Source organism: Salvelinus fontinalis, chromosome 34, assembly GCF_029448725.1.
Source record: "Salvelinus fontinalis isolate EN_2023a chromosome 34, ASM2944872v1, whole genome shotgun sequence".
NCBI classification, from domain to species: Eukaryota; Metazoa; Chordata; class Actinopteri; order Salmoniformes; family Salmonidae; genus Salvelinus; species Salvelinus fontinalis.
Window position 1 is genome coordinate 29095003 of NC_074698.1, and position 12550 is coordinate 29107552.

At 43.7% G+C, this 12550-nt stretch overlaps 1 protein-coding gene across 5 annotated transcripts in view; it reads left to right on the top strand.

Moving 5' to 3' along the window:
- Positions 1 to 7932: 7932 nt before the first annotated feature.
- LOC129833675 (G-protein coupled receptor family C group 5 member B-like) overlaps positions 7933 to 12550 on the top strand; it is a 29801-nt gene continuing 25183 nt past the window's right edge. The window contains exon 1 of one of the 5 annotated variants that reach the window (XM_055898413.1): positions 7933 to 8859. The gene's annotated coding sequence lies outside the window, so the exon portion shown is untranslated. Of the gene's footprint in view, positions 9386 to 10396; positions 10499 to 12550 lie in introns of those variants that run through there. The other 4 variants (XM_055898415.1, XM_055898412.1, XM_055898420.1 and 1 more) reach the window with 4 other exon arrangements.

Sequence of the window (12550 nt, forward strand, 5' to 3'; positions counted from 1 at the left end):
GAGGGGATGTCATGTCCTTCCACTGTGTTTAGGAGGGGTGGGGATGTCATGTCCTTCCACTGTATTAAGGAGGAGAGGGGATGTCATATAATTCCACTGTGTTTAAGAGGAGTGTTGATGTCGTGTCCTTCCACTCACCATTCAGTCTTAAAATTAGCTCTCTTCCTGTCCTGCTAGCCTTACACACCTGCATCCTGTCATAGTGATTACTTCCTATGTGAGGTCATGGACTCGCATCAGGACATTCTTAATAAGGACAGCTCAGGCGTGCGACCGGTGTGCTCGTCTGTCCTCACCAGATCAGATCCCTCCCTGTTTCACCCTGTTTTCTTCCGTTTGTTACCTAATGAATACAGCCCAGGATTGGCTACCGTCCTCTGGATATAACCCTTCCACTGTTTGTCTCTGACTCTCTGAACACGTGTCGTGGGTAGCTCTTAATTAGGCTGTCTCATCGAGCAGTGCACCGTTCAATTCAGTTCAATTCAATAAATTATATTTATCCCCAAGTGACATAACTGTTGCTGGACTTGCAGTGGATAGTAACCACACAGTCAACATACTGTATAGCAGCAGCAATAAGTACTAGTGAACCTTCTCAGTGTATCACAGGACTGGGGGAACCATCTCAGTGTAACACAGGACTGTGGAAATAGTATCAGTGTAACACAGGACTGAGGGAACCATCTCAGTGTAACACAGGACTGAGGGAACCATCTCAGTGTAACACAGGACTGAGGGAACCATCTCAGTGTAACACAGGACTGAGGGAACCATCTCAGTGTAACACAGGACTGAGGGAACCATCTCAGTGTAACACAGGACTGAGGGAACCATCTCAGTGTAACACAGGACTGAGGGAACCATCTCAGTGTAACACAGGACTGAGGGAACCATCTCAGTGTAACACAGGACTGTGGAAATAGTCTCAGTGTAACACAGGACAGAGGGAACCATCTCAGTGTAACACAGGACTGAGGGAACCATCTCAGTGTAACACAGGACTGAGGGAACCATCTCAGTGTAACACAGGACTGTGGAAACAGTCTCAGTGTAACACAGGACTGTGGAAACAGTCTCAGTGTAACACAGGACTGAGGGAACCATCTCAGTGTAACACAGGACTGAGGGAACCATCTCAGTGTAACACAGGACTGAGGGAACCATCTCAGTGTAACACAGGACTGAGGAAACAGTCTCAGTGTAACACAGGACTGTGGAAACAGTCTCAGTGTAACACAGGACTGAGGGAACCATCTCAGTGTAACACAGGACTGAGGGAACCATCTCAGTGTAACACAGGACTGAGGGAACCATCTCAGTGTAACACAGGACTGAGGAAACAGTCTCAGTGTAACACAGGACTGTGGAAACAGTCTCAGTGTAACACAGGACTGAGGGAACCATCTCAGTGTAACACAGGACTGTGGAAACAGTCTCAGTGTAACACAGGACTGAGGGAACCATCTCAGTGTAACACAGGACTGAGGGAACCATCTCAGTGTAACACAGGACTGTGGAAACAGTCTCAGTGTAACACAGGACTGAGGGAACCATCTCAGTGTAACACAGGACTGTGGAAACAGTCTCAGTGTAACACAGGACTGAGGGAACCATCTCAGTGTAACACAGGACTGTGGAAACAGTCTCAGTGTAACACAGGACTGGGGGGAACTGTCTCAGTGTTTCACAGGACTGGGGGAACCGTCTCAGTGTATCACAGCGATGGAGCCAGCATCCTGTGGAGAGGAAGCCCGGCCATGTCCTGGAGTGGTGAGGAGTCCTCCAAGGGGAGGGGTTGGAGGGTGGCATAGGAATGGATGGCAGTGCCAGCCTGGAGAACAGCAGGGTGACAGGGAGAGCCCTGACTGCCAGGTGGAGGTGTCAGAGGAAATGAGCTTAGAGGCTGAATGGAGAGACCGAGAGAGCGAGAGCGAGCGAGAGAGAGAGAGAGCGAGAGAGAGGGGGGGGGGGGGGTACATATTAAAATGAGAGGTATAGTGTCTTGAGAGAGGTATAGGGAGGTATAGTGTCACCAAGTGTCTTTGAGAGGACCATGTATAACAGATTTTATGAATAAAGAAAGAACGCCTGCACAAGGTAGGGCTTGGTTAGTAGAGCATGGTGCTGCAATGCCAGGATTGTGGGTTTAATTCCCGGGGCCACCCAAACCCAAAATGTATGCACGCATGACTGTAAGTCACTTTGGATAAAAATGTCTGCTAAATGGCTTATATTGTACAAGGCATACGCTGCTTATATTTAAATTGCAATACAGTCTGCGTTGTGTTAGGAAAGAATAATCAGCTTTAAGACATAAATGTAATGTACAGTATACACAATTTACTGGTTTCTTCCTTTAGTAAACGGACTGTAATGTTATGATCACAGGCATCACAGATCTAGAATTATAAACAGGGTGGTTTGAGCCCTGAATGCTGATTGGCTGAAAGCCGTGGTGTATCAGACCATATTCACCTAATTCTCCAATTGTTTTAAAACATGGAAGCAAAACGCAGAAACTATTGATACAACCTACAGCATAGAAAATGCATTTGGGGAAAGTTGAGGAGAAAGTGCATTGGTATGATCACTTTTGGCCAGATATGATGACATTGTTGCATTGAAGCATTGCAAATAGTTGAACACGATGGTCAATTGGAAAAATGGAAATCACTTGCTGCAAAAAGTGTTTCCTAGCCTAGAGTTTTTCCTAGCCACCGTGCTTCTACACCTGCATTGCTTGCTGTTTGGTGTTTTAGGCTGGGTTTCTGTACAGCACTTTGAGATATCAGCTGATGTACGAAGGGCTATATAAATAAATTTGATTTGATTTGTACGCGTCTATGTGTGTGAAGTAAAGGTGGTGTATAGTTATTTTTCCTCTGGTTGCACATTTAACATGCTGGTGTAAATGAGGTAAAACGGATTTAAGTTTCCCTGCATTAAAGTCCCCGGCCACTAAGAGCACCGCCTCTGGATGAGTGTTTTCCCGTTTGCTTATGGCCTTATACAGCTCATTGAGTGCAGTCTTCGTGCCAGCATCGGTTTGTGATGGTAAATAGACAGCTACAAAGAAGGTAGATGAAAACTTTCTTGGTTAATAGTGTGGTCTACAGTTTATCATGAGATACTCTACCTCAGGCGAGCAAAACCTTGAGAATTCCTTACTATTAGATTTTGTGCACCAGTTGTTGTTTACAAATAGGTTGTTTACAAACCGCCACCCCTTGTCTTACCGGAGGCGGCTGTTCTATCTTGCCAATGCAGTATAAAACCCGCCAGCTGTATGTTATTCATGTCGTCGCTCAGTCACGACTCAGTGAAACATAAGATATTACAGTTTTTAATGTCCCGTTGATAGAATATTCATGATCGTAGTTTGTCTATTTTCTTATCCGATGACTGTACGTTGGCTAATAGGACTGATGGTAGAGACAGATTACCCACTCGCCGTCAGATTCTTACAAGTTACACCGCCCTACGTCACCGATATCTCCGTCTCTTTCTCATGCGAATCACAGGGATTTGGGCCTTGTCGGATTTCTGAAGTAAATCCTTTGCGTCCGACTCGTTAAAGAAAAACTCTTCGCCCAGTAAGAGGTGAGTAATCGCTGTCCTGATATCTAGAAGCTCTTTTCGGTCATAAGAGACAGTGGCAGAAACATTATGTACAAAATAAGTTACAAACAAAGCGAAAAAAACTCAATACACAATAGCGCAATTGGTAAACGGCAGCCATCTCCTCCGGCGCCATTATGTACAGCGACAGAATTCAGAGCATGAGCCATTCTTACAGTGTTCTCCCTGTACACTTAAGTCAGAACCGTAGGATAAATAAAGGAGGCATATAAACAGACAACGAAAGCTCTTACAATATTCAATGATTACATTTATCTAAAACAGGTTATAGGCTACATATGCACCACCGTCAGAACAGTTGGCACAATTAAGAGGGGTAAATAGACCAAATTATTAGGGTGAGGCACATGGGCTACTAACATCTTACTACACAACATACACTTAGTATTACTTTCTTAGCTACAGTATACATATCTCCCTGGCATATTACATCATTTATGCAGCAGCATACAATAGATTTTTGGACTCACCTTGTTGTGCTGTGCTCACTTGAACAGGAAGGTGGTGCGGCGGTCCTTCGTGGGAAAATGCTGCCATCAAAATGTGACATTCTCTGGATTTATGGTGCTTTCAAAACAACTGGGAATTCTGAAAAAAAACAAGGTTGACTCATGATGACGTCGTTGATCTTCAGGTCATAGCTCTAAAAAGAGGCCGGATTTACAATTCTGAGTTGGATGACCGTTAAAAACGTATTTTCCCAGTCGGAGCTCATTTATTCCTGACTTCCCAATTGTCTTGAACTCACTGAAGTCAAGTTTTCGCAGTTCTGAGTTAACAGTTGTTTTCAGCATGGCACAAATCATGCTTCAATGTTTATAATTTTAAACTTGGAAAATAGCCCCTTAATCCCAGATTTGGGACCACAAAGCCACTCCACTGAATAGCAGGCTAGTGATTGCTTTGTAATGCTTGCATTTAGCTACTGTCACTGATTCCTTACAAACCACTCATTGTGGAATTTGCGATTTCCAACTTGTTGTGTAATGTCCAATGGTCGGTGAGCACTGATACATTTTATCTATAATTTCTCTGCATTACTTCTCTTCATATGACAAGGATTAAAAATGATTTGCCAATAGATTGTCAACTTGATTCATGATCATGACTGCTTGCTAAGATTTTGAAAGAATGATGTTCACATGATCAGTCCAATCTAAGCTACTGTACATATAACATGATTTTACGTAATTTTATTTGTGGCCAATGGCCTTGAACCTTCTTGGATGGGCACTTCTAATGTAACTCTATGGCAGCACACCCAAGTCTACCCTTAGACTTGGCGGTGACATAGTGTCCCCATGAGTGACAGAACACTGAGCCAATCACGGCGCAGCGCTCCGTATTTTCATCTGGCTTGCCCCACCACCACAGAAAGCACTGAGCTAGGCAGAAACACCTGCATATTGGAGCTGCCTTGCTCAAGAAAACAAAAAAGAGACCATGTGTGTATGCGGCTTTATTAACTCAATTATATATATTTTTTTTTTTGTTATTGTTAGCAAACTGATGTGACACGTATTAATACCAAAATAACATGCAAAACAGGCAAGCCCCCCCAAAAAAGTGTGATATATATTTTTTTTTTGTGTTAAAATTGTGGGGCTCAAATAATGGCCGACGCAGGGGGACGAGGCAGAGCTGAGCCCCAGCCACAGCGCGTAGTTCATTCTTTGAAGTTAATGGCGACCAGTCATTTAGGGCAGGTGGGGCTCCGCCTAGAACCACTGCGTCGGCCCTTATTTCCTTAGATTGTACAACGGGTGGGTCTGATCCTGGCCGCTGATTGATTAAAACTGCATTCCAGCCAGTGTCTCTTTAAGTGATAATGCCAGTTTGGAGGATATATTGGCACGGGTGTTGTCAGGTCTTTTTGTTCTGTATCTGTGGACGTGACCTAGTTGTTTGTTCTAAATGTTCTATTACCATACTGGCTGGCAAAGTTCTTATCCCTTGTTTGCTAGCTAGCCAACTACGGCTAACTTTGTCATGTCAAACAGTGCAGCCAGAATAACAAGAAAGTAGCTGCATTTCCATTTGTTTAAGCTGTTTTCTAGTGACATTTATTTGGATACATCCATAACAATGAGCTAATGGGACGCAATTTCACTTGAGATAATGTCTATATGCTTTTTATTGTGGAGATCAAGTTTATAAATTGCCTGGCTGGGCTGATGAGACAATGGATTGCGCAGTCAGAGGAAATAGGCATTTTAAGGTGGTAACTTGGCGAATAGACACCAGCTGGATTGCGGTTTTAATCAATCAGCATTCAGTATTAGACCCACCTGTTGTATAATCCATAATTTACCACTGGCTAAAGCTATGATGTTGTTCCATCTCACTGCGCAATCCACTGTCTCATCAGCCCAGCCAGACAATTTATAAATTGCCTGCGTCTAATCTATTTAGTCAGGCAATGTCCACATTATTCTCACATATTTTAGAATGTAATAATAATTTGAATATCAATGCATTGGCAAAGCCTAAAAAAAGAATGATTCTTAAAGTGGTAATGGATGAATGTCTAATTCTGACGAGAGACTGTGAGAGCTTGCTGACTCTAACACCTTTAATCACCTAATGCAGGGCGCCATATGGACACCTAACCTGTGAGACGCTGCTGCACCATGCACTTCCAAGAACCACATAGAATTTTACAGTATTACACAACCTCTTCTTACACTGAGCAATATCTGTATCTATATGACTTATAGACATACTAATTTGCAATGTTGAAGTGATGAAATAATACAGTGTGTGTACAAAACATTAGGAACACCTTCCTAATATTGAGTTGCAACCCCTTTGGCCCTCAGAACAGCCTCAATTCGTCGGGATTGGACGCTACAAGGTGTCGAAAGCATTCCACAGGGATGCTGGCCCATATTGACTACAATGCTTCTCACAGTTGTGTCAAGTTGGCTGGATATCCATTGGGTGGTAGACCATTCTTGATATACACAGTAAACGGTTGAGCATGAAAAACCCAACAGTATGTAGTTCTTGACACATTCAAACCGGTGCGCTTGGCACCTACTACCATACCCCATTCAAAGGCACTTCAATCTTTTGTCTTGCCCATTCACCCTCTGAATGGTACACATACACAATACATGTCTCAATTGTCTCAAGGCTTAAAAATCTTTCTTTAACCAATCTACTCCCCTTCATCTATACTGATTGAAGTGGATTTAACAAGTGACATCAATAAAGGATCATAGCTTTCACCTGGATTCACCTGGTCAGTCTATGCCATGGAAAGAGCAGGTGTTCCTAATGTTTTGTACACTCAGTGTATATCATATTTGATTTTTTTAAGTAATTTGACTGGGAGGAACGCTATAACAAAGGGGGTCATATTTTTTTATTTTATATTATTATTATTATATATATTTTATAATTATTGTCACATACATCGGATTGGTGCAGTGAAATGTGTTGTTTTACAGGGTCAGTCATACTGTAGTAGTGCGGCACCCCTGGAGCAAATTAGGGTTATTAATTAGTGCCTTACGTTTTAAAATGTTTTGCAACAAAAAATCAAAAGGAATGTATCTTATTGCACAAGTCCTGATAGTCCCTCTCTGTTTCAGTCCATTTTCTTCCGTTTGGTTCCTAACGAATACACCCCAGATGATGGTAATGAATATGAGTGACATTTAACTGAGGGTAAAGTCTGTAATCTGAGAGTACTCCTTTTCACCTCAGGCTGCAGTGAGCCCCTCTCTGAGGGGTGAAACGTTCACCTCTCCCCCTATTACCCCCCCCTCTTCTCTCCCTCCTGTCGCTCTCCCAGACTGTCAGGTTAGGCCCCTGTCTTCAGCCAGAGCTCCATATGATTGCCTCAATGTGCATACTCATGTGTGTGTGGTGCACATGGCTGCCTCGTTAACACAATGAGGTCACTCTATTGTCACATCAATCAGCGAGAGAGAGAATGCATTGCATCTGTATGTAGCCTATATGAGTTTGCATAAAGAGATCAGGTGTGTTATAGCTCTGAGCATTTGTTTAACATGCAATGCACATGTTAATGGTGTGTGTGTGTGAATGTGTGTGCACGTACATTATGCCCGTGTGTGTGCGTGTGTGTCTGCATTTAGGTGTCTACGTGTGTGTATGTCAGTGTGTCAGATCTGTGTCTGTGCTGTCATTATGTCCATCACCTCCATGGTCATGCTAAAGAATTTGGCCTGGGGCCAGGTCAGGACGGCCAAAGAGTTTCCTGTACTAATACTCCAAATCTCAGATTAAATACAATCCCACTGGAACATTAGAGCAGACAACAAAGGCTCCATGCTTTGACGAAGGCAGCGTTTCTCTTTATCTTCTGTATGTGTGGCAATGACATGGGGATATTGACAGATAGACTGTGATTACGAGGATTTCGAAGGCGCGACTCTCTGGACAGAAATCAATGTGACTGTCACTCAAATTGTCCTCGGAAACAGAGCAGCGGTATCCGACTAACCCGCTGGTTACGTGGGATATCGGTGAAGAGGCAATATCCCGAGCAGAAGCAGTTGGATACAATTTCAGGCGGTGTAGAGGAGTAACAACAACAAATCACCCCCCAATCCTAGTGGGTTGATAGCGCTCATAGTAGGCCGCGCAGGTCTGGCACGGGGCGAGTTATGTGTCACTCACTCACTCCACGCCTCCCTGAATAGATCGAATCGAAGGGCTGAGGACGCGGGTGTTCAAGCAGGAGAAACCAGCATCACAACACCGTTTTACTCATAGCTCCGAACCAACCACAGACCGAATGTGGAAGGGAAGACCTTGATGCCAAGAACCGTAAATGAACCACTGATTATCATTTCAATTTTAAACCGAAATAGAGTGTACTGAATCTCCGGCCAATAGACAGATTTGGGTGAAAGGTGTATGGACGTGGTGCTAAAGAGGAATTGACGGGCAAACCCGCGGTCAACACACCAATTTATTGGAGGGGAGAATATAGGACTGCCTACAGAGCAGAAGCGGACTGGAGAGAGTTAGAGAGAGAGGGAGGACGGAGTGCAGTGAAGTGAGTAGATTGTGGTTTCTCCCGTTGCTCCACGTAGAGCTGTCATGTTCGCTGGCTGTTCAAAGAGGGATTACAATTACGCATGTTATGCAGAGCTCCAAGCTGTCATACACGTTGATGCAGTCAGTCGGGAGATGTGCAGCAGGGGGAGCTGAGCCTCGACCTGGGCAGTGAACATTGTAAAGGTGCGCAGCAGTGACTGGATTTAACGCACGATATTTTGTGAACAGCGGGGATATTAAAGTTGCATTCATGTCTTTTATTTATTAAGATTATTCCTAATTTATTCATCACAAAAGGGGGTTCGTTGGGGAAACCCACCGTTGAACAACGGATTCTAGGAGAAACGACAACTGTAACCCAATTCTGCCATTCCGAGTGCGTCTCCCTGCTGGCGTGTCAAATCGGGACCGTTACCAGAAGAGAACAAGTACGTTTGAATGCAGGGTGTTCTCTGTCTGGTTCCTAACCCGGGAGAGGGTTGAACACAGAGTTTTCTCTCTCTGGTTCCTAACCCAGGAGAGGGTTGAATAATTCGGTCGGGGACGCAGAGCTGGTCCACAGCCGTGGGAATGTGGGTGGAGAGTGTAAACGCAAACGAAGCAGGAGGGCTTCAACCCTAAAATGTGACTTTTTCCAATACACCCCCGCTATACAAGTGACACGTGCATTCTGCAATCGTTTCCATCGGATTTGTTTACGTCGCTCAAGGTACGTTCCCTCGATTTCCCCTCGAGTATCGATCGATATAAACGAGAGAGGGAGGGGAGTGATTCAAGAGAGATTCGATTGGTATACGTGCATGGTTTTCTGTGAACGTGGTTTAATCATTGTCAAAGGCCAATTGGTAGTTTTAGCACGACACTATTGATGCTTCGAATTCATCACCTAGTGCGGTGTCGGTGGTTACACTGGACACTGGCTACTGTAGGGTTCGTCATTCACAGGGATAGAAGTGGCCCCCTTAACAGTGTTGTGTGAGTGCTGGTTATGTGGCTGCACCAGATGCGGGGTTCTAATGTGTAAACGTGCCCGGTGGTCTGGTATTTGTCGTTGGGCACGTTGTTGGGAAGGCTGTCTGTCATTGAGAAGAGTGCAATTGCTGCCGCAATTCGGGCCGTTCCTGCATGTGGGCATTCCTGCATTTGCAGGAACCCCTCATTATACTTACATTGGTCCATTTTTTAACTAGGAGAGGCGGGGGCATTCCAGTACAGTAGGTGGCAGTAATGCACAATAACGTTGGATGCCAACCGCCAATAAACCCAACAAGAAGGGTTGGGGGCGACAATGGTAGCTAGCTGTACACTGGTAGACAGTTTCCCTCACCCACATTTCATGCTTGAACCAATGGGATGCTCGTGGCCTTGACCTCAAGGGTAATTGATGAAAAGGACCACCTGCCACTTGACCAAGCATAACATCAAGAACAACATCTAATCTTGAGTTAGGGTAAACGGCAATACTGTTTACATCAGAATCATGTCAACCCAGTCATTGTACACGAATGATTCCTCTTCTGTGCTCTGCCATTGATGTCATAGCTCACAGTGCATAATATGAGCAGCATGGTCTCCATGGTGGTTGACACCATTTTGGGATTTCATGTAAATGCACATTTCCAATCATATCCATGGATGTTCTGTGTCTCCCCTATACGCTGCAAATCTTGCAGGCACTGAACCCCCCCCCCCCCCCCCTCCACCAGAGTTAAAACATCAGATCATCGGAGAAACCTCAGCTGCTGAACAAAATCTTAGGGGAAGCACTGATTTTCTCTCATCCTCAAACACCCTCCCTTCTCTATATTTGGAAACATTCAAGGTGAGATTATATTCTTTATTTAGGAATTGAGATCACCCCCGCCAAGCTAACAATGAGTGGGCCCGGGTCCCCCCACTAACAATCCTTTCTGGAAACCCCTGCGGACCCTCCCATGTGGTCAGTATTGTTTAAGGGAGAGGGGGGGACTGAGCCTGTAAAAAGAACATTCTCTAAATAGGTATCTGCCTAAAGCAGGGACTTGGTCAGTGAAAAAGTTCAAGGCAAGGCCAGCAACACTTAGGACCAGAGTATTTGTGGCCTCTAGCCAGAACACTGACCTAACCAGAGCTATGATTCTACTATACTGGGTAAGTGACCACTGCTGACTGTTCATACATCAATGATGATGCACTTATTACTAGGTCATAAGGACTGAATCAATGTAACTTTGTTCTGGAAGATGGGAGAGGAATTCTTCCAGCATACATGTACAGAACATGCTCTTCCTTGCCTTGAACATTGGTGTGTCATTGGCAGTGAACGGTGTCAGACGACAAAGTTATTTGGTCTCCCTACCCGTACCTGGTCTCTCTGGTGCTGTGGTGTAGTCATGTTGATGATTGTACGTAGGGCTGGGCGATATGGCCTAAAAATACTGTCTCTATTTATTTATTTGTTTTAACTTATGGGCGATTCACAATATATTTGATTTAAAAAAATCATATAAATAAATAAAACATATATATATACATTAGCTTTGTTGTACAATTAAAGGTCAATCAAACAGTCTGCAATAATCTAATGAATTCAGGGCTTGTGAAATTATACCTAGACTAAATTCAAGCCTTCCACAACCATAAGACACACTAATCATTCAATGATTTAACCTGCTTTCAGTTGAGCCTGCTTTTTAACAATAATCACTGATTTGACTTTCAAGTCTGTCTATGAAAGTGCCCTTTTTGTTCCAATGTAACAAGAACCAGAACCAAGCATAATGCACATTCACTAATAATGGCTGACTTATAATCAAATCAGATTGTATTGGTCACATACACATGTTTAGCAGATGTTAATGCGAGTGTAGCGAGATGCTTGTTGTGAACATCTTGTAGCAGGCCTTATAGAACATTAACACAGGTCTCATCAAAAATCTCTCTAGCACAAGCCCACGTGTTAGTGAGTAGCCAACTAATATTTATATTTCAAGTTGAGCCAACGTGTATCTATTTGCTAGCTAACAATTAGAACAGTTGAATTGTTATGTCCGTCTCCAACTGTTTAAACAGCATGTTAGCCTGGCCACTTTGTTCAAATGTTGAAATCAAGTGGCCTACCTTATTTCTCAGAATGAAAACGAGTTGCCAATTCCTTAAATAATTGTGTTTGATGCTTATTGCACATTTATAAAACACGGAATAGACAGCTAGTATAACAGTCTTTGGCTAAAATGCAACTAGCGTTATGTGGCACCACGCGTGACAAACTGAGCATGAATTTTCCAGAATCAATGTTCATTGCATTATATATTAGTAGGTTTGGTTATCTGTTTTAACAAACTCTTTTTATTTTTCTACTTATGTACTGTATCTGGTATTTTTCTGGTGGGGTCTTCATATAAGCCCTTGGACTTCCAACCACACCTGCAAACCATATTATTATTATTATTATAAAATCTGTACTGTTGTTTATCACTTGTTTTCTTTGTGCAAATAAATTAAACTAAACTTAAAATGTAACTTAAAATTGATACTCCTGTTTTGGTAGTGTCTGCTCTGCGCACAATCTGAGGAGTTGAGACATATAAAGGGTTAGAAAGGTTAACTTCTCCTCTATTCCAGTAAAATAATGTCTCAATGTCTTTCAGTGTCCATGTTATGACCAATTCTGTTGGACCAGACCTGAAATGTAAATAGCCGGTTGAAGCCGCTTGTCAAAGAGGAAGAAGTGATCTCTCATCTTTGTAGTTGTGAGCGGCAGGGGCTCTGTGTGTGGGGCAAGGGCTCTGTGTGAGTGGCAGGGGCTCTGTGTGTGGGGGAGGGGCTCTGTGTCTGGGGAAGGGGCTCCGTGTCTGGGGGAGGGGCTCTGTGTATGGGGGAGGGGCTCTGTGTG